This window comes from Anser anser (assembly GCF_964211835.1).
Source record: "Anser anser genome assembly, chromosome: 9".
In the NCBI taxonomy this organism is placed as follows: Eukaryota; Metazoa; Chordata; class Aves; order Anseriformes; family Anatidae; genus Anser; species Anser anser.
This window is the reverse complement of record NC_139729.1, coordinates 17967373-17994782: the sequence shown is the minus strand read 5'-3', so window position 1 is coordinate 17994782 and position 27410 is coordinate 17967373. Positions and strand designations below refer to the sequence as shown.

At 48.2% G+C, this 27410-nt stretch overlaps 1 protein-coding gene across 10 annotated transcripts in view; it reads left to right on the top strand.

Annotated features, from left to right (window-relative positions):
* Positions 1 to 27410, top strand: part of LPP (LIM domain containing preferred translocation partner in lipoma) — a 387509-nt gene that overhangs the window by 135251 nt on the left and 224848 nt on the right. For 8 of the 10 annotated variants that reach the window (XM_083848027.1, XM_083848022.1, XM_083848028.1 and 5 more), the window contains one exon: positions 11241 to 11305. The exons of the other annotated variants lie outside the window; for them this stretch is intronic. The gene's annotated coding sequence lies outside the window, so the exon portion shown is untranslated. The remainder of the gene's footprint in view (positions 1 to 11240; positions 11306 to 27410) is intronic. 10 annotated transcript variants of the gene reach the window in all.

Here is a 27410-nt window from a genome sequence, read left to right as displayed (position 1 = left end):
TAGACATCTCAATGACTTGTTTGATGAATCAGCGATGAATCTTTGCCTGAATCCCCTGGCAATTCACTTTACCTGTAAATCATGTTCAGCTCGTTGTAACTTTCCTTTCGTGTTTATCGATTTGTTGATTTTTTTCCCCCCTCTCAATAAAAATAAATGAATTTGTTATATTTAAACCAAAAGGAGGGGGAGCCTCCAGCTTGCAAGAACATGACCGCATGGTTGGAGAGAGGTCACTTGCACAGGGAACCAGCTCGGTAGCATCGAAGCATCACCGTGCACGTTCCTTTTAAGGGAATTTTCCCTTGAATTGTCGTGCAGTCCCAAGGCACTGAAGACAAACTTGCACAAACTCCTCCAAAAGTCAGCCTGTCAGAAATGCTAAGAACGTATTGGCTTTGGGTCGCTGCCGCTGAGCCAGTAAAAGAGGAGGTTGGCATTCGTTTCAGGCAGAGCGGGCCAAACCCTTCTCTGATTTGTTTGCATTTGTGCACAAAGTTTTTTTGTTTTGTTTTGTTTCTGCAATGGCAACTGTATACAGAATGCAATGTGGGAAAAGATTAAGTAAGTTCCTTTCAGAAAAGCTTTATCAGAAATTTGCCAAAAAAAAAATAAATAGAGAAAAAGCAAAAGATGATTCTGCTCATTGTTTCCTCAGCACTCAGGAAAACCGTTGCTTTGAGTCAAGGTGAATTGTAGATGAGTTTGTAGGTTTAAATAGCTGTTGCCAAGATGCAGGTAAATACTCTGCAAGCCTCCAGATGCTGCCAGGAGGAGAAGCAAACATTTAGTGCTGGAAACGTGCAGATTGGTTGCTCAGGGCTTCTTTCTTGAAGGATTTCTGAATGTCTTGTTTGCCTGTATTTCGGTAGCATGCAAAGGGCCTGAGTTTGGGCTGGGTCTCTGTTGAACAGTGCTGGAACAAAAGGCCACCGCCACCTCCAGGGAGGTGACAGCGTGAGCTGTGCTGGTGGGAAAGGAGAGGGTGAAAGCAGTGCTTCGGGCAGGGCTTCAGCAAACCCGGAGAGAGACAAGACCTGCTGCTTTCTGAAGAATGGCTTTTCAGTAGCAATGTTAAATAGTAATGCTTTGCCTTCTTCCACGCTGTTCCTAATGGTGGTGGAATATCACTGTGCTTGTAGGGCAGGGGAAGGCCGAGCTGGGGAGAGGAAAAGTGACTTGCCCTATACTCCACGGGAAGCCAGCAGTTGAAGCAGGGGCAGGGAATCCTGCTCCCTCCGTTCTGTGGACAGTAAGAAATTCATTTGTACTCTGCAGGCAGATTCATATATTTCAATCCCCCACCTCACTGCTGTTTTTGTAACCTTTTGGACGAGAAGCTGGAGAGCACCAGAATACACAGGTTTGATTTCCATCCTTTTTCCAGCCAGTTGCTGCTTACTATGGCATCGTGTGTGCGAGGTGCTCAGCCCACATAATGCCATTTTTGAATTACATGAATCAAAATCAAACCAGCTTCCACTTTCCAGGAGAGTGGTCCAGTTCCCCCAGAAGGATCATGCTCTCGCTCAGATTCAGGTCGATGATGTTCTTCCCTCCATCGTGAGCTCCAGGCGGTGCTGCCCGAGTACCATCCAGAGGTGATGACGTTTCGGTGGCAGCTGGAGTGGTTCCTGCCCCCGTGAGCTTGTACACTGCTTTGGGACCCTTTGGGACAGAAGTATTGTTGTTCGTTTGTCTGAGCCGGTATTTTCACCGTGCTTTATTTCCATTGCTCCTGTTAGATGTGTCGGTTTTCATTATGTCTTTAGATAAGGCTCGTGTGAAATGGGCTTCTGTTTTGTTTTCTCACCAGAGGAGTGATTCATATTCAAATGGAAATGGTGTATTGCTCCAAGCCAACCTTCTCCCCATGTGCTAATGGGAGGAGAGGGAGACACAGGCGTGGACCGAGCTGGATTATTTTTCTCCTTCTGCATTTAGAAACTTTCCAAGTGGCTTTTTGGGAAAGCATGGGAACTTAACTGCCTGGCATGGGAGAATCCCGGGCTTACACATTTTAAGAAAATGAGATGAGCCCGAATCTGATAATTTGTCTGTTTGAGCTGTCGGAGCCATATGTTATTGTCCAAAAAAAGGAGAACTTAGAATTCCTTTGAAGTTCTTTTTGTCATCTTTCTTAATATGGTCCTGTATCTTCCCTTTGCTCACAACACAAGTTTTTAAGAAAGTTGCTTGCACTGTGCCCCGAGGCAGCGGCTCCACGGTTGCTTTTCCATGGCATGGCAGAGGCCATCAGCTCATGATCCCCTCTGCTACCTCGCACTTTCTTTAAAGGAGCTGGTTGCTGCCTGAAGAAGAGAGCTGCACAGTCTAGCAGGCATTTCGGATCTAGTTAGAAGCAGATGCTGGCTAGTCCAGCCCAAACGTGATGAAGGGACTTTATCAAGGGTACTGTAAAACAGAGAGAGCAGGCGCTGAAATTCCCAGCGTGGATTCACACGCACGCAGAGCTGTGCTGCTCTGTCCCTTGCAGCTCAAAGTGAATGCCACTGCTTGTCCTGTAAACACCCAAACTGAGGTGATAGCGTATTGCGTGGAAATACATAAAATTAGCGTGAGCGTTCTCCTTCTAGTTAAGGTGACTGACTAACAGAGCCTACTCGAGGAGATTTGCCATGCTTTAAACCTACAGCTCAGCGTATTTCCTTCCTTGGGTCTTCCAAATCAAACTTGGCCATGTGAAATGGTCCTTGACCACGTGCTGTTTGCATTCACGGAGTCTCTGTGAAGCTGGTTGAGTATCTCTAAGGTGCCTTGAGGCTTTTAGATGAACGTGATCCAAGGAGAGGTGATGATACTTTTAAAGTAGCACCTGAGGAGCTGCTAAGGCTTGGAGAATCTATCGACTTCGATGGGACATCCACAGCCACACCTTTGTGTTGCTTTGGCAGTCCAATTACACTGACAGGCTGAAAACATCGCGAGGATCAAAAATGAGCTGCATAAAATCAGAATTTGCACAGAAGTGTTTCCAAGGAGGAGGAAAGAAGAGACACTGACAAGTTTTCGTAGCTGATTGCAGATTTGTTCGCCGCTGGAGAGCTGGTGACAGATGAGACCTGGGTTACATGTCACCGAAATACTTTCTGGCTTCAGAGCGTTTGAACTGGAATCGCTCGCAATTAGCATGGGCTTGGCAGAAACTGGCACTGCAGCTGCTTGCACAGAAACTGTTTGCACAGTCCGGTTGTGCCATGGGGAAAACCGCTGGCAATAAGGAGCTCAAGCATAGCCTTGAGGTGCTGTCTGGGCAGTGGCTGCTAGTGACTCAAAAAGCAAGAGCATGGCTGTCTGTCTCTGGTACCCAGTCCTTGTCACCCATACGTTATGGTCTTGAGCACATCTATTATCATGGCCATGCTTTTTATTTTTTTTTTAAACACATTTTGGAGTCAGGCAGATGCAGAACGCAACCTGCTGTGGACTCAAAGGACCCGCCTGGGATCAATTGCCCAATCGACACAATAAATTACGTCTAACAGTTCGTTAAATAAAGGAATTAAGGAGGACCAGAGGGCACCTGCCGCGGTCCCCAAAACCTGCGTTGCTGCTCAGAGGTTGGGCAAGGTGGCTCCCGCCTGCCTTACGGAGCCTGGGAGCTTGTGAGTGGGTGGCGTGGGAACTGGGGACAATTGAGGATTCGTACAGGGATGCCGAGTTGCTCCCCGGGGCGGAAAAATAAATGTATGATTCTTGGCCCTAGAACGAAGAAAGCAAGACGCTGCGGACATGTTGCAACCCGCGCAGTCTGTGAATGTTTTCTTCTTGTCAGATGCTGCTGTCACATAAGTAATTTCATTGCCAAAGGGAAGGGAATGAACTAATGAAGTGGGAGAGAGGGCTACTTACTGAAGGGCTGCGTGTTGTGAAAATCAGTGCACCGAGTGTACGGCTCTTGGTTTGCTGTCTCTTGCAGCGTTTGTTTATCTCTGGTTACGGGGGGGTGTGGGAAGGGGCGGTGGAGCAGGAGGTGAGTCTGCCTTGTCCGGGACCAAACGCACGTTCGGAAGCAGCATTATGCCTACAGGGCCTGAAATGAGCCCTTAAAATAGCCTGCTCCACATCTTGGTAATGTATTGAATATACCTTGATAAGAAACAGCCTGGCTGAAGTATCGAGCGCGTTGTAGTGGATCTGCTGTGACTCATCAGGAAATCAAAAGTCTTGAGACAATTCCGTACTCCCCAGCTCCCCCACCTCTTTGGAAGAGACAGGAATTAGTCTTAGCCAGGAAGTAATTAATTGTTCCGTGATTGTCATAAATAGGTACCAAACAACAAGCTTCTACTGAAGCATTTATATCCTAATCCCTGTCTTGTGAGCCCGGCTATCGAGAGTCTCCATCAGGCAGAGACGGTAAAAAGGAAAGTTCTCAGGAATGAGCAGCGCTCCCACCTACCTGCCTCCAAGTGAGACAGGCTGGAGGTGAGTGGGTAGGCTGCGTGCTGTAATAAGCCATTTACTAGGATAATGGCTGCAGGCTACAAATGCTGTTTCTGCTTAGTCTGTCTATTCAATGCAAACATTAGAGGGAAAAAAAAAAAAGGAAAAAGGAAAGAAAGAAGAAAAAAGCGTCTACCTCAGTCAAGTCTAATAATATTTTTAATCCCCAGTGTACTTCGTGAATATTAACTCGGCCAGTGTCGCAACTCCCCGCAGAGGCAGATGACATGTACACACAGTCTTCACCTGCCTGGGAAACCGAGGCACTGGGAAGGACTCGTAATTGGGGGAGGCTTCTGGTTTTAGACTGGGGCAAAATTCTGGTAACAGTCTGGGTCGCCAGTGAGCGGGATGGAGCCATCCTTTAGTCCTTGGTGGGAATTCTGCCTTTCAGGGACCAATCCCATAAACTTTGGGTTTCCTTTGGAGAGATTCACCGCCTGCTGCTGTAGGTAGCGGCGTCCTGCAAGCTGGAGTCGCAGAAGGCATGGTGGCGCGTCTGGCAGAGATGAATTGTGAGGGCACAAATATGTGCAGGAATCTCTCTAAATGAGCAGGTATAGCCCTTATGAATCTGCATGGCTGGGGGATGTTGCTGGAAATCCAGATGTTGGGAAAAGAAGTAAGAAAATACAGGCAATCAAATACCTGTTTGAAAAAAACAACGCCCAGAGAAAAGGAGCTTGATGGCTTTGTGTTTGTCTGCAGTGAAGTCATGGCAACAGAGCACTCATTTAGCAAAATTAACTGTTTCTCTATCTTAAAAAAAAAATCAAATGAAAGTGATGCAAGAGAACATCCTTTTATCTCAACCAAATGAGTCCATTTGTGCCAAAGCAAAGGAGTCATCCTGGGGAGTTTGCTCCTGAGAGCGTGCACTTTATTAGAACAGAATGTAATAGTTGTCCCAGAGCCATAGCTGAGAGCCCGGTGCCCTAGGCAAGCACTTTCAGTAACAGGAAAACCAAAGTTAGGTTCCTGCACCCCTGTGATGTCGAAACAGGCACTTGGGAGCGTGATTTTAAGCTCCTGGTTGTTTGGTATTTCAGCTCAGTTAAGCTCTGGATACAGCCTGCAGAAGGGCTGTAAGCTCTTTGGAGTTCCTTATGGGAAATGTTTAGTTTCGGAAGTACTTAGGCACCTCGGGATGAAATGCTGGTGCTGCTTCACTCCAGGTGTAGGCATGTACCTGGGGAAACCAGCCACCTCCAAGTCCTGGTGACTTGAAGACTTCTTTGTGCCTGGCACTCCTTTTTGGCTCCTAGCCTTAGTGGTAGCTGCAATAATTCTCACACCAGCCCCGGAAATAACACTTCTGTGCTACTTCTGTTTTGATTTTCACTGCCCATCTCCGTGCACATAGGGCTCTGTGAAGCAGCGCGTGATGGTGAACCGCATGGTGACTGTATTGGTAGGCACGAAAGCTAGATATCTGTCACCGAGAATCTCAGGTCAGGAATTCAGAAATTGTTCATCTTGGTAGTGAGCGAGGGCGAGCTCCAGGGAATACAGCACAGCCTCAGACACCTCACTCGAGAGGCCTTGGAAGGAGTGTGTTTGTCTTAAATAGTGGTTTCCAACCAGATTGAGTTTTATTTTGTGGCTCTCTCCTGGAGATGGATTTAGGCGCTGCCCTACGATCTCCATGGGAGCGTCTGACGGCGGAGACGCAGAGCTTTTATCTGTACGAGGAAGCTGAGTGTCACGGGGGAGACTTTTAAGGGTGATTCAACTCCGACGTGCTCTCTGTCAAAAAACGTTGGGGAAGCTTCAGGCGAATTGGAAACCTGGTCATTCACTGCCATCAGTGCTGGTCAGGTGAACATGAGTTGGTTCCCACTGCCTCTCATGCCCGGATGAGATCTGTGCCTTTCCCTTACAAGTTAAATTTCAGCTCGATTAAGGCACGGTGAGAAACGAGTGCGGTTGGATGAGTTTTGCTCAGAGAAGGAAAGCCTGGGTTTTACAATCATTTCATACCCAGTTAGATATCTCAGACATTGTTGTGGAGGTCTTCCATGTAAAAAGCCGGTGTGTGAGGCTTTTTTTGGAAAGCATCTCTTCCAGGAGGGACCGCACGTGGACGGCGGTGCTGGACTGTGCTTGTCAAACCGGGAGCAGAGGCTGGCAGGGGTGCATGACAGCGCCCAGCCCAACCTCTGGCTGATGTGATGCTACCTGCAGCGGCGGCTGGCTGCTTCTTGCTGCTCGTGGCCCTTCTCCAAGGCAGGACATGGCTCTCGTTGGAGCTGTTCACAGCGTTAGAGCAGCAGGGCCGGGCTGCAGCAGCCTCCTGCCGGAGCGATGCCCGTGGGCTGCCCGCAGGGAGGAGAGAAGCAGGCGAGGGCGGGAGCGCAAACGCCAGGCGGTTGCACGTTGCATTTTGTCAGAGGGTTTTAAGGAGTAACAGCTCGCATCCCAGGCTTTTTACGGGGAGGGTTGAGATTCCCCAAGCAGGAACGCCAGCGAATTAGGGAGCCCCAGCCCCGTGGGTTGCCCCAGCCCGCGAGGGGCGAAGAAGCGCGGCGGAAAAGCCCGAGCGGCTGCTGCCAAACGGCTGGGAAGATGCAGCCCACGGCGTCTGTTGTGTCTGAGATCTCTGTAAAGTCTCTCGCATCCTTCCTCAAGTTTAGTTTTCCAGTGGAGGCTGTCGCAGTAATGAGAATGTCTCCCATCTGCTCCTCACATGGCTTGGCACATTCAGCTAGAATATATATATTTTTATTATGGGGTTAGCCAGTGGTAACCATGACGATTAGACTTATCACGCAGCATTTTTTTCCCTCCTCGAGTCAGTTTGAAATGCTGACAATTAAATAGATACAGTACACTTTAGAGATCCATCAGTCTCTTTGTTGTCTTGACAACCGGAGTATATTTAGAAATGTAACAAGTACATGGAGTTCAATTGCACTTTTGCTAAAACATACTTTTGTAGCTTGAGAATTTAATCTGTTGTTTGTAGATCCAGGTGCTTATTTGAGCTGCGCCTGACTTTCTCTGTGGTCTGTCTGGGAAGCTCCTGCGTGGCGGCGGGGAGCCGTGCCTGGTGGGAAGGGACCCTCGTCGGAGGTGCCCGACACCGCGGTGGGAGCACCAGGAGCATCCATCCTGCTGGTGGGCACGGGGCTGGCACCCGGCGTGCTCGCCTGCACGGGGTCCTCATGGCTTGCCCGCTGGGCTGCAGTGCAAGAGGCAGCCTGTCTGAGCACCCTGCTCATCCCCTCCGATGAGCTGCTCTCGTGGTGCAGGAGCACGTTGGTACAGGAGCACTGTACCTCCGTGCATGGTGTTAGTAGAGCGTGGTGTCTTGCTTCCAGCACCTGAGCTACCTGAGTTTCGAAGGGTCGTGGCTGCAAGCTGCTCTCTGCCGCTGAAGCAATAGCAGAGACTGAGAGTGTCTCTCCATATCCCCTGTTCTGTTTTGTCTTTGATTTGCTGGGGCTTTTGGGCTTGTTTGGTGTTAACAAAATGCTGCTACTACTCATTTGTTGTTGTTGTTTTCATTTATTTTTGTCCTTTCCCATTCTACTGGCAAAACTGAGCTCAACCTGCCATAATGTAGCTGGAGCAGCACGTTGGTTAGGTGCCTGGCACTGTGGGTTTTCAAAGCTGCATCCAGAACTGGAACAGCAGAAGGGAATATGATGGAGTGCACCCAGGGAATACGATGGAGTGCACCCATGGGGCTGTGCACGACCCTGTCCCCACCACCCCTGCCCACACACTGATGCCCAGAGTGGTGCATGCCCTGTGCTGGGTGCCTGGGGTGGCTGCGCTGCTGTCCGCCCTTTCTCCTCGGAGCCAGCAGAGAGCTGTGGTCGGGGCAGGCGTGTGTGACCAGGGAGCACGGTGCAAGTGCCACAGCCATACCCACAAGCGTGGTGACATTCCAGTCCGGCTGGGACAGGAGGCTCCCATCTGCCACTGTCCTGCCCCGGCGGAGCAGCCCGCTCGCTCCCGGGGCAGTGCCGCCTCCTCGCTCACGGCGCTGTCTTGCTGATTGAAAGGCTAAGGAAGGGCTGCATTTCTTTATCTTTGGGACGTGGCAGTGTCAGTAGCATCCACCCTTGGACAGAGAGCTGTAAAACGTGTTGATAACGTGTTGGTAGCATCACTGCCGCCGGGGAGCCTGGCCATTGTGAGCTCACTGCTGGGAGGCTTTGTGGCAGGGGGTTTGGGAAGGCTCAAAGGACAGGAGCCCAACCTGAGCCCAGCTGTTAGTGCCAGAGGCAGCCAAGGACGCACATCTGCGTTTCCTGGGGTGAGCATCACCTTATGTGCATGCCATAATATTTAGTAAGGCTTACAAGGAGGAGAGGACTGGGTTTCTCTGTTATGATTTTGTCTCTCTTATCCCTGTATTTCTTTTTAATTCAGTATCTATCAAATAACGCGGATGATTTTTTGGTGTGTGCACAGCTCGCTTTCATTTTTCTGCATTTTATTTGCTCCCTCCATTTTACCGATTTCCAAATGAAAAGCAGAAAGTGAAGTTCTAGCTCCACTCCAGCTTGTCTGTAAACTGTTAACATGCCGTATTCAAGTGGTTAATTGCTGCCGGGGTTTATTCTTAAAATACAGCTACCAAACCCCGAAGATTCTAACGAGTCTTCAAGCATGCTGTAAACAAGGTGTCCAAATCAATCTGACAAAGATAATGGTCTTCTATTAGAAGATATTTAGCTGCAGGTTGGAAGAGCTTTAATGTTTATTGGTCTGTAGATCTGTAACCAGACAGAGTCGGAGTAACTCCATTGATTTCAGTGGAGCTCTAACTGGTTATTACAACTGAGGTTTGGGCAGCGCTTTAGATGCAAATTGCAACCTCTCCGAAGGTAAGTGGGGTTTTGATTTAATTCCTGGAAGCCATAATGTCAGCAGAGAAGCGAAGAGCTGGGACCCACATACCCCCACATCTGTAACTTTGGGTTAGCTCTCTCTCCCTCGCTGTCAAGATTAGATTCCCTTGATTAGGACTAGTAATTAAAACGCAGCTTCTCTTAAGCGTCTCCCAAAGGCAGGCAGGGAGAGTGGAAGTGCAGCCTGTGCAGGTTGTATGTGTGTGCTCTGCAGAAAACGCCAGCAGTTCTCTTCTCTCGTCTCACTGCTCGTGGTTGGGCTGCTGACCTGCAGCTTGAGCTTTCCAGCTCCAGAAATACGAAGCTGGTAGCGCTGAATTCCCAGGCTGCGAGGCAGAGGGGGCTGCTATCTCTTTTCCCCCAACGTGTTCGTGTCCGTGCAGTGCTCAGGAGGCATGGACCACCGCTCCTCACGCCCTCCGTGTGTGGTAGAAGTGATTCACCATGCATTCATGGCCGGTCACACAAGGGGCATGAGTTTCAAACAGGCTGGAGGCATAGGTTAGCGTTAGCTATTTGAAGTCCTCAGTCTGAAAGCGACATCAAACAGGGAGCAGAAAATGTATCGTGCACAGAATAATCCGTGGGATTTGTTTCCCCCTTTAAAAAATAACAATAATAATAAATTCCAAACCGCTGGCATATGCTGCCTCCTCTGTGGTCAGGACACCTGTCTGTCTCTGCTGTTACTCGATACGGGGCTTACAGTGCTCGAAAAAATGTTAACATGCACTATTTGTCATGGCAAATATGAAAGGAATATCCAGCATCGGAGCAGGCAGATCCTCAGGAAATTTCTCCGGGCTTCTTGCGCTTTGGTGAGGGCCTGGAGCAACCTCTGCAGTTCTCCTTCCCTGCGCTCCCCTTCCTCCACCTGGGGCAGGAGGGCGAAGCTGCTGCCCTGCCAGACCCACTTCTCCTAGGCAAGGACACCGGTGGTGGGCTCTTCTCCTCCCTGCCTTTAAGGATCTTTTAACTCATTAGTTAATCTCTGCCGCGTTTGTTAAGAGATAATTAATTTCAGGCACGCAGGGGAAGGACGTGGGCAGAAGCTGGAGGTGATTGGGAATCCTCTGACCCTGGCGATGGAGTGGGCAGGGGCAGGTGGAGGTGTGCAGGGCCTCGCACCGATCCTCGCTGGTATTTTGTACTTGCTTATTTCTTTCCCGGCACTGAGATGAAAGGAAATGGAAAACACAAGAGGAGGCTCAGATATCAATAAGCTGCAAGCATGAAAGGCTGCTGGTTAAAAGCAGCCTGTGGTTACTTCGAAAACCCAACTTTTCGTGTTTTTCTTTTTGCTAGGCATCTTTGGAGGCACCCAAAGGAAGCCAGGGCAGGAGGTGGAGATGGGACTCGGACCTTCCCACCCTGCCGCTTGTTTTTTTTCCCAAGTGATGCGTGTATAACGCATCCCATCTCGGCCTCACTACTCCTTGGTGCTCACATGCCTACCCGGCGCCGCGGGGTGACTCACTGCGGCCCTAGCGGCGAAGGAGGCTCGGGAAGAAGAGGCCCTTTAAGCACGAGAGACAGGAGGGTGTCTGGTCGGGCTTTGAAAGAGGCTTTGTTACCTAGAGCCCTTACGTCAGTGCCTTTCACCAGCTCCGCGTTGATTTAAAACAAGCAGCTCCTCTCTCAAATAAACCTCAGTCGCTCTGATGCTCGCTCAGATTTAATCTGCCCTGCCGACGTGTGAAAAGCCCTTACATGGAGCAAAGCGGGGCCAGGCTGACACGGGAGCTGGATCAGAGGAAAAATAGCCATGATCTGCTCTGCGAGGGAAGGTAGCGGGCCTACAGGCCCTTTTAGGGCTGTTTTCTCTGTGAGGTGTCACAGCCAGCTTGATTTACTTTCTGCTTTCACTGTGAGCAAAAAGGTTAATTCTGCCCTTTCCGTTTCCGTCCGCAGAGGTGCCTCGGAAGAGCCTGTCCCTACGTCTGTCCCGGGGCCTGACGGGGCTGCCTGGCTTCCAGGTGAGGAGCGCATCAGCTCGTGGGGCTTTGGCAAACAGCTGAGTGTGGACAGAGCCTGCAGACCCCAGGGCTGCTTTTGCAAAGTGTCATTTGGTCCTTCAGCAGATGAAGGCGTTTCTCCAGAGCCCGTGGTGGTGGAGGCCAGGGCACCCCAGGAGACTCAACGTGGTTTTTATTATTTCTGGGTCCAGGTCTGGACCCGCGATGACTGAATTGTAGCGAGGGGGAGCCCTCAGGTGAGGTTGCTAAAAAGGAGCGGTGTCGGGGCAGTGGGTCTGTCCTCAGGCCTCCATCAGCTGAAACATCCCAGGAGGCAAAAGAGGTGTTAGAGATGCTACAAAGTGATGGCAGCTGTGGGGAGAAAGCAGCGAGCGGCCCCATATGGAGAAGGGGATAATAAATGGACAAGGTTAGCTGGTAGCTTTGGCCTCGTCATCCTTTTTGATTGTGCTGTTTATACACAGCACTGGCCTTCATGCTCCGGTTTGCTGGGGGGTTATTTTCATGCCAGAGGCTGCTTCTGGACACGGGCCACTAAACCCAGCTACCCTGTATCGACTAGTGGAGCTACTTCATTTGCCTCGATGTGGGTCCGGCTTGAGGTCTGTGAGATGTCTGTGTGGCATGCAGAAATCGGGAGTGCTTCTTTACCCTCCTGTGTCACTGCATAGAAGTGCACTCATCCTGCCATTTCAGTAAGGCAATCCACATCCTTCCTTTCCTCCTTTTTACCCTCTTGTTTTTCTGTTGCTTTTCTTTCTGTCTGGTGAATTATGGCTGGCTAGAGATGAGGTTTCAGCGTCCTGTTTACTGCAAACAGTTGGGGGCATTAATAAATGTTGAAGGAGAAAGACAGACAAGGGATTAATAAGTAGAGGACAAGAGATTAATAGCAAGAGAGTAGAATTTGGTTCAAGGCCTGGTCTTCCCATTTGCTGGGTTATCAAAGATTAATGGCAGCACTTCTCTTAGTCTCGCTCCTTCTGTGGCAGCTTTCCTGGCTAAGTCTAATAGACTGTCCCAGTGTGTTGCTGTAAATATGAAACCTAGGGAGAAGCCCACCCTTGTAGACTGTTGACTAAATGAGATGGTATTATTTTTTTTTTTTTGCTTTCTGTTGAAAGCTTAAGCAACAGCATCAATATATTTGTGAATTGGGAAGTCAGATGTTTAGGTGCTCACAGCTCCTCTCAGGACAAAAGCATATCATAAAATGTATCTTGCCAAGCAAGCTGTCTCTGACAAATTTATTATTTTTTACTGTGAGCCTTGTGCAAGAGATTGATTTCTCTTCTCTTGACTGTTTTTTCAGCTTTTTTTCTGGCGGAAAATTGGGCTCTTGCCCTATTGTACCTGGTCTCTCATTAGGCCATTTGTGTGAGATTAGATCATGGTAAGGAAACCCAAGCTTTGGGAAGAACGTTTCTGGTTAAATTTGCTGGAGAACCGTAGAACATTGGCCTGCACCACTGAAAGTCCTCATGCTGGGAGGAGGGTGCATGCAGCTGGGGGTGTCCCGTGCAGAAGGTCAGCCTCAAACTCCGGTAACAGTCGAGTAATTCCAGTAATGTTCCAGTAACAGTGGGGGCACACAGGGCTGGAATCAGAACTTCGTGCAGCAGTGGCTGAATTTCTTTTGCAAGGAAGAAAGGCTGTGCCCTGCTTCAGTGTCCCTGTAACGAAGCTCTTCCCATCTCCTCTGCTGTTACGTTCAGTGCCCTTGGCTTTTCAGAAGTTAATTGATTTGTCCATATTATGCTTCTCTCTTTAATTTTATTTGTGTAAAGAAGGACATGCACTAATCTTTCTCCAGAGAAATGTTTCACACTGTTCCTCTTTGAATGTTGGCTCCGGGTCTGCCGCGTTTCTTAATGAGTCTCCGACTGAAAAGCCGCGGTTGCCACATGCTCCAGCCTTGACACCCACATACTTGCACACCCACAAACTTGCACACCCACACGCGTGCTCCCGGCTGAACCCAGCAGTCTGCCCGCTCCGCGCACGCACTCGCTGCTTTGGGATTTGCAGCGGCAGCCCCGTGCCTTCCTAGGAAGCCTTGCACACGGCAGGGGGTTTCTATGATAGATTTGGCATCAAATTAGCTGTCCTGCACATCAGGAAGGCTGTAACGTCTTTGTGGCAGCAGCCCCCAGGCGCGGTTAACGTGCTTCTCCAGGAGCCTGGATTCCTGCGGGCTGCGTTACCCGACGGGCGCTGCTCCTTCCTGAGGACCCGAGCTAGCACTGAGCATGTAGACAAACACCCAACGCTGAATTACTGCCTGGAATGCCACCGGCTGCCAGATCTTTGATAGCTTGTTTTTAATGAAGATTCCTCCTGTAATTCCTAGAATATCTTGCAGTGCAAAAAATGAGCCGTGTGTGTATTTTGCTGTGGGCTGAATTTTTCCTGCTCTTCACAGTTCCCTCCGTGAGCAGAGAGGAAAGGGAGGGGGAAGCAGCTGACTGCTTTTTTGTTGTTGTTTTTCTATTTGACTTCTGTGAAATATGCAGCGATCAATCGCTCGCAACTAACAAAATGTTTTTGTTTCTCTTCGCAAAAGCATATGGGAACTGCAGGAAAAGCATATGGGCGTTTTTAGGAAAACATATTGGTGAATGGACAAATTATAGCGGTGCCAATATGCTTTGGATGTCTGGCTAGACCACTACTACTACCACACTTGCTGGCATGCAAACCCATCCGCAAGATTTCCAGCGTATGAGTGGTATGGAGCTGCTCCTAGGGAAACGCAGGCTGTGTTGGATCAGACCCACGTGGAAATAGCATTGTGATCCATCTTCAGGGTGCGTGACTGCCTCACCGTGTCCCGGGCCGGGCTCGCTGCTCGTGTCTGTGGCAGCATATCCATTCTCTCACAGCAGACTGAGCCCAGAGCTCCACTTGCAGCTGGCTGTAAGTAATGGTAATGGGAACCATTTTTCTTCCTAAAGCCCTCGACTGCGGTCCTAATAACACCTGAGCATCTTGCAAACAGGCTAGGCAGCCTCGAGTTTGCTGCTGCTGCTTTGTCAGGCCTTCCTTTGCTAGCTGGGGCTTTATTTTGAATTTCTCTATCATGTGCACAGCTTTTGAGGAAATGCAAACCATTTGCATTGCTTATGGGCCCGGTCCTGTTTGCTGTCGTGCTGCTGAGTCAGGGAAGGGCCCCATGAGCTGAGAGAGGCTCGGGGGGGTGGGATGAAAGGTATGAAAGATTCTGGTTTGGCAGGGCAGTTCCGGTGGCTCACAGCATCCTTGCGGCTCGGGTTGCTCTCCTGCGGTCCCATGCAAGAAAAAGTCCTTGACAGCTCCCTCTGGGCAGCCCTTCCCTCTCACCTCTGCCTGCAATGGGCAAAACATGGTTGGAGACTAAGGGATAAGCGAGGCGCCCGTGTGGGCACTCATTTGGACGTCACTTTGTTTATTTTGATTGTGATCCTGCACTCTCAGATATCCTGAGATTCAGCACCTTTTAGCGTTCTTCCCCTTATGCCAGCTCCAAGATGATCAGCTGCTGAGTAATTTTACATTATTTAATGTAGCCACTTTCCTTCTAGCTCTTCTGTTCCGTGAGACAATTCCCTGTTTTATTATGCAAACAGTACATTAAGATCCTTGTGGGCCAAAGTTCCCAGCAGTGCTCAAGATGACAGCAAAGAAGTAGGTTATTTCAGAAATAACGATCCTCTCCTCTAGAAGCCGTCTTGGAGTTCTGCTTTAACTGCTTTTGATATTATACGTGTTTTTTAAAAAAAAATCCGGTACTTCCTAAATGTTACAGAGCTCAAAAAATACACTGTATGCCTTGTCACAATATTTAATACAGAGTGCTATTTACAGTAATGAATCAAAATGTCAGTTTTTAAAATATGAACTGTCAGAGTGTTCCTACTTTGCAGAAAACTTTGATATGACAGTTTGTTAATCATATGACTATTACATCAAATGTGTCTCGGAGTACTTTTGCTCAACAAAGTCTTTTTTTATTCCTTCCCCTCCCTTTACACTGGTAATTCTGGTAACGTTGTTTGACTGAATGCACTTTGGTTAGAGGTCTGAAAAGCCCGGAGCTGAATGCTTTTGCATTTTACAGATGGGAGGTATCAGTGCCTGTCCTGATGCTGATCGTGGTCACCTAGTCTTACAGGTGGTAGAAGCTGGTTAGGATCACCTTCACCGAATTTCCCCAGTCTTTGCCCCAAGCCTAGAGTGGCTAGGAGGCTAGGATGCTCTGGTTTTGATGTATGTGGCTATAACGTGCACGTGGAGGGTAGTAGGGGAGAATTGGGCCTGGCAGAGTTATCTCGGAGTGCTGAGTGCTGCAATGAAATAAAATGCTGTGGGTGAGCAGAGCGAGCCTTGCTTTGGGATTCACAGTACCTTTCCCAACACCAGCCTGGGGATCGCTGCCCGGCATATATATTTATCTATGTTACATATATATAGCTTCAGCATGATGGGCCAGGCGAAATCCTTTGCAGCCTCGTGGGTTTTGTGCCATGCAGTGGTGGCTGTGCGGGGCAGGCTGGTGTTGCTCCTGCGGTAGGAGGAGGCAGGGGCTGGGATCCCAGGTTCTTCTCCCTGGGGCTTTGGTTACTCTGACCCGTGAGCCAGGTCAGCGTGTTTGTGCCACGAACTCTGCTCTGTAAATGTAGACCAGGGCGCTCAGTGCGCTCTTGTGTTCCTTTGTTTGCTTATCTGCAAAATGGGAGTAATTAGTTGGTACTGGTTAACCCGGGGGAGTCTCCTTAGAGCTGGATTACTCAAACAACTGTGCTTCTTGATGAAGATGAGGGGGAGCTTATGTAGATAACGGTGCTTTAGAGAACAGCCTCTGGAAGGAGAGGCGTACGGGATGCTGATATGAGGACTGGAGCCTGGGGACGCATCTTGGATGTAGCAGAGCCCCCTACCTCTGCCCATGCCTTTGGGTCGCCTTGCCCGGGGCATCAGGCGGATTCCCGTCGCTTATTTATTGTGTGACTCCTACAAGCACAGCTTTTCTCATCTGGAGTTGGCCTGGCACGGCTATGGGAAGAGGAGGAGTCTCAAAAAGGCAAAAATGATGTATCAGCAGTTCAGAAAAGGTTCTTACACAAAGAGGAATGGTGACAAAGTGCCCATGAAACGGGGCTGCTGCGATCCACCCCACGGGGGGACAGTGGGGCTGCCACCTCCAAGGGTGGTGGCCCTGGGAGCCACCGGCAGGACGAATGTTAAGGTGTCACTTCCAAAACCACACCTCTGTCAGCTTCACCGGGCGAGCTGTGCTGCTCGCTGCCTTCCCTCATCCCGCTGAGGAAAATCGATTATTATTCAATTTTCGTTTCAGACAAACCACGTTCTTAGCGTGATGATTTTTCTTCTATTATCCTTACAGCAATGGATGGAGAAGGAACTCTAACAGATGTATGATTAGCAGGGCATGAAATTAAAAATGTTTGTGTACAACGAAAAGGTTGTTTACTACCAAATTCCTCATCTGAAAATTAAGCGATATTAAGATTGGCCACAAGATTGTGTAGCGGGCACGCAGCCCTGTTTGCTCCCCCTCTCCCAGCAGCATCAGCAGAAAAGTAACAATCTTTTAAAAGTTAGCTTATTTAAAGGAAAAATAATAATGCAACTGAAAGGTCAGTACCTGCCTTTGGAGGCAAATTATCCAAAGAGCTTGTTCGTCCACTCTGGGACCAGCGGTGTCAATTCAAAAAAATATTTTTACTGATGCTTAAGCCCAGCTGATGAGGGCAAATAGAGCATTTTCTATCAAAACACTTCTGGCTGGACAATAAGGTTTTGATTGAATCATTCAGAGTGGGGGTGTGTACACGTGTAGAATGTATTTGTTGTCAAAATGCTAAAAAATATATGTTTGGAGCCCCTGCTGCAGCATGCCTGGAGAGGTGCAGGTTGCTGCTCAGTCCCTGGTCCTCTCCCTGTCTTGTGGGGCAATCTTTTGCCAAATTTCAGCTCCTCAGGTTGTGAAACCTGGGACTCCCCGAGGCACCTGGGTGCTGGAGCAGAGCAGAGCATCGTGCTGCCTCCTGGGGTGTGTAGAGTGGTTTTTTAGTTTAGTTGGTTTTAAAAAAAACAGTTTTTTTTTTTAGTTTATTTTTTTGCGTGGTTTCTTTCAGACCCCGGTAGAAAGCAATGGACTTTTAGATTTTTGTCTAAAAAAGTTGTTGGGTTTTGTTTGTTTTCCCCACATAAAGCATATGTGTTTTTGTTTTTTTTCATGGAAATGAAATTTTTTGTTTGAGAAAATGCTCCTCCTGCCTATGAGCTCTACCCGAGATTCACGGTTCTCAGTTCAAGCTGCTCTTCCATGACTGTCTTTAAAAATGTACTCATGAATTTTAAAAGAGCTGGATTAAGAAATGGCTGTCACAAACACATTGCTCGTCTGTGTCATGCCGTGGAGGTAAGCCTGGTCCTACCTAGGACTGAACATTTCTTGGGTACTTTGAGTTTCACACCCACCTTCATCCAGCTTTATGACTTCTGAAGACTTTGTGGCCACGTTCAAGGCTGATGCAAGTGGAAGTCTTTAGGACTGCTCATGTGCAAAGTTTCACCTGGGTAAGTGTTTGCAGGACCCGGACCTGAGGCAGCAGCGTGATGAATTCTGCACGCCAAGCCCGGACGGCATTGAGCCGAAAATAGGAAGAGGGCGAAAAGATTGTTCCTGTGCTCTGGGAACAATTGAGACAGAAAATTGCTTCCAGGATTTTTTCACTTTTCCGCAGAGGGTAATCAGCCTGTGTAATTCTCTGCCACAGGAAATACTGCCTGAATCTGTTACCCAAAGACAGAAAGCAAAGTTAGATACCAACTTGAAGAGCAGAGGTACTGCAGAACAGGGACTGCTCCTTACCCTTCTTTTCTAGGTGTAATGGCTGCTCTGTATGGCATAGGAGGTCACAGTGATACAACTAATGGGGCAGCTAATTGCATATGGGCTTATGTACTCGGCGTGTTCCTGGTACCCAGTTGGACCTATCTCCAGTATTCGGTGCTCTAAATAAGGAGGCAAGTTCGTATGCTGAGACTGAAAATGGAGTTTGCTAAGCATCGTGCTCAGGGTGTAAGCCTGAGTCTGCAGGGAAGGTCAGAGCAATTCCAGGAGGATGATGGGCATCAGGTATCTCCAGTCCTGTTCTTGGTTCTGTTTATATCTTTGCTCCATACACTTAAAAAAATCCTCATATCTGCACCTTTATTTGTTCATCTGGAGGATGGAGCAATCTCTTGGGCTGCTTGCAGGGTCTCTGTTAATGAAGCAAGGCCTTTCAGCCACGTCTCATTGCAGCTTTTAGGCAATACAAATTTTATTTTTTAACTTGAGTGAGAATAGTTGTGGCCAGACCACTGCATGTACATTATACCTGCTGGCCACCAAATTTGATTCCTAAATTTCCATTAGCAGGTCATATTGGGCAAAAGGATCTTGGGCTGCTAGATGAGAAGAGAATAATACAGAACCAAGTTGGTGTGGGGTTATCAGCTCTGGATGTGATTGTTCCGGTCTGTTCATCTGGGTAACGTTTGCTTTTGTGTAGTATTTGTCTGCATCTGTGCTTCTGTGCACATGGGGAAAAGGAGGACAAATATCACTGGGGTAGATTAGCATTAAAAAATAGTTAACTGATCAAAGCCATAAAGCTTGTCCAAGTGAATTCTTCAGAGAAATAGCTTTGAATTTTCCAAGCAGCCGCAGGCCATAAAAGCGAAGCACTATCACTCAGAGATGCAAAAAATCCCCGTCTGTTGGAGTGTTGGACCTATTTGTTCCCTTTTAGGAGGGCGTTCAAAATGTTTTCTTAATTTTCTTCAGAACATCTCACTGCTATCCATCATGAGCCTTCGCCAGCTGGGATAGCTCCATTCCCCATTAGCTTTAACCCTGCACTGAGAACGTGTGTATCCGTCCTTTGCTTTTTAGATGCTTTTCAGCTCCGTACGTGTGGCAGGATGGCACTTGCAGAGCTCTGCTCATCTCATGGCTCCAAGCGTCGTAAGGAAAGGGCTAAAACTTCTCCCCAGTGTGTAGGAAGGGAGGTGGTGACGAGGAAGGGAGGACGCAGGAGGTGGCACCTCGGAGGATGCCACGCTCTGCCTCGGTGCAGCATCGGTCCTGTCCCGGCTGGAGCACCGGCCCCGGGGCTGGGGAGCAGGTGGGGTGAAGTTGGGGGAATTTGGTTTTACTTGAATGGAGTCAAACGAGCGCATTGTTTTGTTTCTCAGAGAAAGTTATTGAGGGCTCATAATGAAGGTTAGGAAACCAGCCTCTGGGAATTGGACACATAAATTTGCTTTATGCTTATGAAAGCCTCTCTTTAGCAGTGTTTCGCTTTGTTGTCTTTTCTTAAGATGCACAAAAGTGAAGTGCTGCCGTATGATCCATAGGCGGAATATTTGGATGGCACGATCATTAACAGGAAGGAAAATTGCACCTCATGAGGTGCTTTGTAGTTGAAGTGCCTGTCCTCCTGCAAGGACTCAGCTGTCCTTCTCAGTACTGGTCTTCTCTTATGGGGAAATTTTACTGCCTAATATCTTCTGGCCTTTTAATGTGCTTTATTGTAAGCCCGTCGCACAAAAAATAAAGGCACGTATACTTTTTGCTCTTGTAAATGTTGAGTGTTAGGGCCCACAGGGGGGGAGGGCTGTTAGGGGCTGTGTCCTGGCTGCCTTTCAAGCAGAGAATTCCCCTTTTGCTTCCCTTCTGAAACCTGGAGTCTCATTCTCCAGATAACCCAAATTTTAATATGGCCGTGTTTACGGCTTTTTCATTTTCTTCTTTCCCCGCCCCCCAGGCAAATTTATACACGTCCTGAGTAGCTTCTTGTAGAAACTGAGGTCATCGTTGTAACAGGTGGGCAGCGCATGGAGGGCAGAGCTGTGACTGAGGGGCAGGACTGCAGCTTTTGGAAAGGAATTAGATCCTTGCACAGGTGGGGGCATGACATTTGTGTGTGCCATGTATACACATCCTGTGCTTGGTTTCTGTGGTGAAGCAGAGATCATTTACCCCCAGAGCAAGGCCATTTGCTGGGATGAAGTCATCAGTGTTCGGTTATTAAAGCAATATAGAGGCACATCCACGTACAGGACAGCACAACAGAATTGTGAATTTCATCCCTCTCCCCTCTATTCATACTTCGGCCTCTCGTATAGGCTACGTCCTGCCTTCAGATGGAAGCAGTCCTCAGCTATTGATAATATGGGCTGAAATTGAATCTGAAGCCTAGGGCCTTTCTGCACAGGGGGAGTATTGGGAAACAAAGCCAGGGTGTGAATTTAAAGTGCAATAGCTATTCCGAGCGCACTTCTCATGTGGGCAGCCTTATTCTGCTCTGAGAGGGCCTTTGTGCAGTTCTGCTTTATCCATTGCCAAAGGCGCTCTCAGAGCAGAGAGAAGAATGCCCACACAGGGAGCGAATAGCTTTTCCAGGCTATTTCCCCATGCTGAGGAGTCCCAGGAGATGTGCATGGTTTCATGTCCCCGTGAACGTTGCGGGAGCTTACCCTTCAGCTCTCTTCCACCGGAGCTTTCACGTGGGGAGACGTGCTTTGAGGTGGGCGCTTGGTGGAGTTGTGTCTTCTGGACCCTTCTAGGTTCGTTGTGCATCACTCGGTTTCTTCAAGTTATGGGACTGGACTTGGAGATCCATGGGGTCTTCTCGAGATGTCACTGGTGTTGGGGTTTGGCGTTGTCCGTCAGCGGCATCGTGTCCTGCAGTGTGTCCTGGCTGCTGGAGAGGGCTCGTATGAGATCCTGTCTCTGTTCACGTGTTGTACCTTGTCATACAAAATCATCAAGCAAACCTGTGCATAGGGTATGATCGTTATCTGAATATTGCTGAACAGGGAAAAAAAAAGCCCATCTGTTTTACAAAGAGGCAGTGTAAGGAGCAGGCTCTGTGACTAAACAAATTCACATCTGTTTAGCAGAACCATCAAATGGCGAGCAGAGGGGCCTAATGCGAATCACATGTTAAAACCACAAGTATGAGTGAGATGAGCTGCAAAAGAGAGAGCCTGGAAGTGTTGATCCATGTGAGCAACTGTTGGTTTCTCTTCTTTCCCACTTTCCTGAGCAAATGATGTAGCATCGGGGGAAAAAAAAAAGAAAAGAAGTGGTGTGCACATGTGTACACATGTCTGTGTGCAGGCATGTATGTTCCCTGCAGGATTAAATAACCTTCCTCTGTTGTCTAGATCATAGCTTCAACTGGAAATTAGGAGAGCGATGGAATTCAGAGGGGGCTGCAGAGGAGAGGGCACAGCTGGCTGTGCTTGTGCGAGGAGAGCGGGTGAAGCTGGTCCCTGGTGGCTGCTTCACGAAGAGTGGCTCCGAGGTTGCTTGCTTTAAGGAGGGACGTGTCTTGGGTGTGATTCCTCAGGGGGATGTCTCCAGCAGTGCCATCTCAGGGAACCTGATGGCAGCAACCTAGGAACTACAGAGCACTGGTTATGCCTTCGTATGCTCAAGCTAGCTTCAAAATGCAGATCGTGTACCGGTCCTAACAGACTGCATCTTTCCACGGATCAATTTGCTTTGTTGCTTAGGTTTTCCCCTTAGTGTTTTAAGTCCTGCAGAAACAAAGGGCAGCTCAAGTTTCCTTATTGGTTGCATTCGCAGTTGTTTTTTGTTTTGTTTTGTTTTGTGTTTTTCAGTGCCAAGAACATATCAATACAATTTCAAAACATGGTGTTTTTATAACTTGAGGCAGCAGTTTCTAACTCAGAAACAAGAAAGCTTTGGGGATGTGCACACAACTCAGGTGCCTCAGCTGCATTATTTGGCTGGTCCCCATAGCACTGTAAGAGAGTCCATCAAGAGGGGAAGGAGTCTTCCCTCCCGTAAGATGTCATGAAAAGAAACCTGAAATGATTTTAATCTCAGAGGTGGTTTCTTGTTGCTGTGTTTGTTTTTGTCCTGGATATTTTGCAGTATAAGAGACCGGACTTGCAGGCACGACGAGCGGTGATAGATAAGCCATTAGCCCTGATTTGCAGATTCTGGTCTCCTGCAGCTCCGTGTGCTTTCTTTAGCTGACAGAGCCTCGCTCATACTGCTCACCTGGGATGTGAGCTCTGCAAGAGTCTGCTGGAGGTAATGAAGCACTTAGAGGGGCTGGTGGGGTTGAAGGTCCCTGGGGTGTTTAAGGTGTTGGCAACTGCGTTACTTTGAAAGAGACATACGTGCTTTACACAGCGAAGGCGTGCTGTGGCCTTGCGACCACTTACTGGTGGGGGAACATGCCTTGCCTTAGACCTGCGAGCTGGCAGGTGCAACTGTTGGAGGACATGGGATTAACTGAGCTGTGTGCACTTACCAGCAGCGTGGCCCAGCTGCCCCAGCACCATCCGAAAACAGAACCCAAGTGGCTGCCAGCCGCGGCTGAAATGAGGCAGCGTAGCGCCAGCTCCAGATTTATGAGAAGTTTGGTTCCTCCTTTCCTCCGAAAATTCCCTGCGCTCATGATGCACTTCATCCATGTCACACCTGGGGAACCACCCTCGGCTGGAAGCTCTTTGTCACAAGGCTTGATACAGATTGCTGGGGAAGGGAACAAAGGGCTGAAGTGGTTCGTCACAATGAGAAGACGCCAATGTGATAGTGGTGGAGCAACTGGAATGACTTCTTTGATATGATGCAGTTGTTTAGCACAAGTACGAGGCCATCGCGGATGCCTGGTTGAGTTAGCTTCGTTGATGGCCCCGTGGTTTGCTCAGTTGGGGAATTATCTCCCAGAGCTCGGAGCACAGCAGTTCTCAAGTGAGCAGACACTGACCTGATGCGGAAGAGCAATAGTTTACTACAATGGACCTCAGTAGTTTGATGAGTTTGAAAGAAGAATTGAAAATTAAATCCCGACCACTTGTCTTCAGTCCCCAGTTTCTATTCAGAGCAGAACTAATGCCCAGGAGATACAAAAAGAGAGCTTTATCTTGGTGTGCTCAGGAGTGTCAGCACACTTGCCTCGCTTCTTAATGTTCCTCTTTGCCCATTTCCCCCAGTTCCAGAACATCCCTCTTTGAATGGCCGTCTTCTCAAATAGCTGCAGGATCTCAAAATACACCTTTTATTCTGCTGTGTTGCTGTCTTTGGTGAAGGGACCTGGAGGATACAGTGGATGCCAAATCAAATGCGAGTCTACTGTACACAGTGACTGCAAATAAAGCAAAATGTGTGCTGGGTTACTTTAGGAGAACCCAGGAGGGCAGACTACAGGAGGGATCTGGAGGCATTATTGCTCCCCTTTACTCTGTGCTGGCGAGGCTGCTGTCCCGTCGCAAGTCCTCCAGTTGCAGTGAGGTGTTGCAGAGCTGGAGAGAGCCCAGAGGAGGGCTGTGGGACACTCGAGGTCCTAGCACATGTGGCCTGCAAGAAGGCTGAGGGAGCTGGGTTTGCTTAGCCTGGTGGAGAGGAGGCAACAGTGACCCAACGGCAGCCTGCGACCACTGCCGGGGGCGTTACAAAGATGTCAGAGCCAAAAGCTTCTGTCCAAATGGCAAAATAAAATGCCCTGGATATACGTTGTGGATTGGGAGATTCAGCTGGAGAGCTGGAAAAATGTGTTCACTGGGAAAATAGTGCACACCTGAACAATTTACCAGCCTCAAGTCTCTGTTTTGGAGGTTTTCAATGACAAAGGCACAGCTTGCCTTATCTAGTGTTAGGTCAAGCCTTATCTAAAAGCAGGACTCGATAACCAGCAGAGATTCTCTTTCTTTCCTGAGAGTACCATGGGCTTTCAGTTTCTTAAAGAAGAAAGCACTTTAATCTCTAATTTTGCTTTGTGTTGCAAAAGGGAGGTAGGAATACATTAGGGTGCTGGTCTCTTGAGAATGTCAAATCACCTGTTGTGAACTTAGAGAAACGTAGTCTTTTTCTGACTGTTTGCACAAAGGCGTGTGTGTTCTTTTCCTACAGTTTCCAGGCACTCAAATATCTTGCTTCCATTAGCAATCTCTGCAGCATCAGTTCCCAGCCATCTGGCAGCAATCACTCTTTAGGATATAGGATTTTCCATAGGAAAAAGGCTGTTTCCCCTGATTATTTGCAAGGTGCCATGGGCTGAGCTGCCAACAATGAGGCACAGGTTGGTGCGGTGCTCAGGAAGGAGAAGAAAGCATCCAAGGATTTGTTATACACCAGGCTGTGACTTCCAGGATGGCTTGGGGTCTGGGGAGGAAAAGTTAAGTGGATCGGGTGGGAGGGAAAGAATCAGGGATTAAAGATTTTGATCCTCAGCACAATTCCTGCCCATTAATTGATTTTTTTTGGGGCATTATGGTTTCAAATTCTGGTTCATACTGCCAGCCCCTTGAGGTGTTGCAAGAAGGTGATAGTGGTGTGTTGGCCCTGTGCTCGCATCCCACTTGAGCAGGGCCCCTGCTGTGACCGTATTCTGGGCTGCAGCTCCTCTGCCATTCGCAGAAGTCCTCTTGACAGCTTGGGGTTTAGACTGCAAATTGTAAATGTGTGTTCTTCCAGGGAAGTGGCAGCTGGCTCTTCCCACCCCCCACAGCTCTTTAGAAGAGGGGTGCAGCACAGGGAACCTGCCATAAGCAATAGCTTACCTACACCCCCACCAGCCTTGCTGGGTTAGCACCTCAAGCTCTGCTTTGTTTCTGTGCTCGCCCTGTATCAGTTTCCCCCTCTCTGCTGGGCTCAGGTCCCTGCTGTTCTCCCCAGGCTGAGCCGTGTACACAGCTCTCTGCAGAGCTGATACAATTAGCTCCGTGTCAATACGCTGCCACGGTCCTGTTGGGTCCCACCGGGGTCTTGTTGATATCTCGCTGCTGAGCTGAATGCCAGTTCCGTATGGTTCCCTCTTGTTTACAGGCATCATCAGCATCCAAACTGCCTGGGTTTGCTTTAAAAGCTTTAACCTTGCCATCTTTGTGTTGTCCTGGTTTCTTTGCTCTTCTGTGGGATAGGCCTGAATCCAGGACGTGTGCGCTGGTTGGATTCCAGTATGTCTGCACCGGTTGGATATGCTCTGTTCTGTTTGGCAGCACCTTGCTGACGTAGGAACCCAAGTATGGAGCTATCCCATAGGCACAACAACAATTAGGGTCACAGCGAGAATAAAGGCAATTTTTTTGGCAAAAGGATCTTGAAAATAAATTATGTGCATAAGGGAGCTCATGGTCTGACTCCCCACAATAAGCTCTCTGCATCATTCCGCCTGATTTTTTGCTGTCCCTATCAGTGTATTTCCTTGTTTGTTTTCTACATAAAATTCTCAAACATCCATCTCAAACTTTCCTTTGACAGTGCAGCATCCCCCTCACAAACTTGTAGGTCAAGTTATCAGGAAGAGAAGCTTAAGAACTGGAAGAAATTTGTCTGGCTCAGAGCTACCTCCTGGCTCAGCTCTCAAGGTTCAACCACAAACTTTGCTGTGTTTGAGTAAGCATTTTGGGCAGGCCACCAGGTCTACCTCCTCCGTTGCAATTGCCCTGGGGTTTGTTGTGACCACAAGTAGCTAAGGCCTCGGATTAACGTTTTATCCAATATGATTGTGTTTGGAGTTGCTGAGGATTGTCTTATACCACAGGAGTCAGAAATCAGCCTGCTCTCTGCCGAAATTGTAATGCGGTCATTAGAGTTGTATTAGATTAGATAGATCTATCTATCTCCAGGGAGCCAGTACTATCTCTTTGTTTCAATGCACATGGGCCAGTCAAGTTCAATTTATTAGTTTTTTAAAGCCTAGTTTGTCATCCAACACCAGGATGTGACATGGCTGTAAAAGGAAGATCTTGCTCATCAGTTTTTATGGGTGTGTTTTGCAGCAGCAGTCAAATTCAAATAGCCTGCATCTAATCCCAAAACTACTAATGCAATTATATTGGGAAAAAAAAAAGGAGTTTTATGTTTAGTTTGTCCTTCTACCTTTCCCACCTTTGAGGCTGATACGAGAGAAACAAACCAAGAAGGAAACTTAGAGAAGGGTAAGGTTTTGGTTGATACTGTCGTTGTCCCAGCAGCAGGATTTTGGTGTAAGATGAAAGTGGTGTTGAGCTGGTATCTGGTGCCTTTAACCTGCAGTAAGCAATGGTAGCAGAGATCTCTAACAGATCTTTGCCATCTCCGCTATGGACTTGCCGTCTTCCTGTTATGCCTGATTGATCCTGTAGAAGTTAGAAAAAGAAGTTATTTTCCAAGTATTTGTTATTTAGTTAGAAGAATGGGCTCAGTCCGTATTTGAGAAGTATATTGCTGTAAACCCTTTTGATGGCAGATAAAGCCATAGCTGGAAGTCTCAGGTCTTAAAGTGTTGATAATTGATTTTGGAAGGGATCTCTGGAGGTCATCTGGGCAAACCCCTTGCTCAAAGCAGGGCGAATGCTGAATTTAAGTCTGGTCTTCCGAAGGATCCCATGGAAATTTGATTGAAGCTGTTAAAGCCAGAGTGAGATGATGCTAGATTATATGAATCGAGGAATAATTCAGCACAGGCAGTGCTCTAACTAGGTTTCTTTCTCCTTTAATTCCTGTGATTACATTAGTGATGTCCCACAGCAGGAAGTTGGTGAATGCTTTCAGCCCCGTTTAACTGGAGAAGAGATTTCAATTTTTTTAATTTTTTATTTTTAAGGGGATTGGGCTGAGGATACAAAACCCAGCCCTATCCAAGCAATTGGAAGAAAATCTAGGTCTCGGGGAGAGAGAGATTTAAACTTGCTCCAGCTGACAGCTGCTGTAAAAGACTAAAGCAAAACATGAACAAATGTCCAGAAACAGTGCAAAATGTATGCAAGCAAAGAAATTAATCTCAGGGAGAGATCTGCCCCAAGAAATTGGAGTCCATGTGCATCAGTTTTTGTGTAAGGTTTAAAAAGATGGTCACTGGGCTCAATGACTCCTGCTAGCTCTCTGCTGCTAAGCAGTGATCAGGGTCACGTCATCCCCCCAAGTAATCCCAGTGCTCAGAGCTGTTCTTGTGGCTTTTTGTTTCTCCTGGTTGCTTATGTGATGTTTGAGGACCCAAGTCAATTTGCCACTGGCAGGGTCTGAAGGAGGAGCTTCTTTGGACTGGTTAATGTTACAGGCCTTAAACTTTGTGAGATGTTGTGCAGA